The sequence below is a fragment of the Apteryx rowi genome, unplaced genomic scaffold, assembly GCF_003343035.1.
Source record: "Apteryx rowi isolate R43461 unplaced genomic scaffold, aptRow1 scaffold_574, whole genome shotgun sequence".
In the NCBI taxonomy this organism is placed as follows: domain Eukaryota; kingdom Metazoa; phylum Chordata; class Aves; order Apterygiformes; family Apterygidae; genus Apteryx; species Apteryx rowi.
The window spans coordinates 244,688-245,708 of record NW_020450843.1 but is presented as its reverse complement, the minus strand read 5'-3'; the positions used below and the strand labels follow the sequence as shown (position 1 = coordinate 245,708).

At 54.9% G+C, this 1,021-nt stretch overlaps 1 protein-coding gene across 1 annotated transcript in view; it reads left to right on the top strand.

Annotated features, from left to right (window-relative positions):
- Nucleotides 1-1,021, top strand: part of NR1H3 (nuclear receptor subfamily 1 group H member 3) — a 29,597-nt gene that overhangs the window by 425 nt on the left and 28,151 nt on the right. The gene's annotated exons all lie outside the window — the stretch shown is intronic.

The following is a 1,021-nucleotide window of genomic DNA, read 5'->3' as shown; positions in this document are numbered from 1 at the left end:
TCTCCCTCCTCGGGCTCTCCGTGTCGGGCGGGCGGGGCCGGGAGCCCCGGGCCGCGCCGCGCCGCCGCTTCACGTGCGTGCGGCTCAGCCCGGCCTGCCCGCGGCGCGGACGGGGGAGGAAGCGCTTCTCCTCCCGGTTCCCACCCGCGGCGGCGACGGGGCCGCGGCAGCGCTCGGCCCAGGGCCGCGCCGAGCCCGTCGCGGGGTGGGCGGAAAGCGCCGGGTCCGGCCGCGCCTGCCGCTGCCGTGGAGCCCTCCGTGGCTCCCCGCGGCTGCCGCCGCCTCCGTGAGCCCCGCCGCTCCTCCTGTGCTGAGCCGCTGGCGATGGGGAGTCGCTTTCTTGGTTTGAATAAGAAGCTGAGTGCCTGTGGGTTTTGTTGTTTTGGTTTTGCTTGGTTTTGTTTGTTTTTTTTTCCCAGGCAACAATAAGGGGGATGATAAAGATGATAGGTGGTACACTGTCATGCAGTTGAAAAGGGGCCCTGTGGTAAAGAGATCAGAGAACGGGTAGAAACAGCAGGTCGATGAACCAAGCAAATTAAAGCAGGCTAGTTTAAGGATATCAGTTAATCATGTCTCTTATTGTGCACCGAAAGAGCCAAGATCTGCTCGCTGTGTCCCGAGATGCTGTCAGGTACAGAATGCAGAGATGTGCTTGATATGTGATAACTTGTTAACTTTCCTCCTTCCTCGTTGTCTCCTTCTCCCAGCTCTGCATTTCTCTGTCTCATTCACCTGTTACATCCTGTCAACCTAGATTGTGAGCTTTCTGGGACACAAACTTATCTGCACAGCTGTCAGTTTACATGGTGCTGTAAAAAGATAATTTTTGCTTACGTTGGTGCTGGAAGGTGATGACTTTTCATATTTGATTTACATTGTGCTAAGGTCCACAGATCTACCACAGCAGGTATTCCATTATGGGACAGAAGCAAACTTTGGATCACAGGCAAGAGAGAAATACTTTGTCCCTTGACATTTCTGCTTCCCCCCCCCCCTTTTATTATTTATATTCTTATTT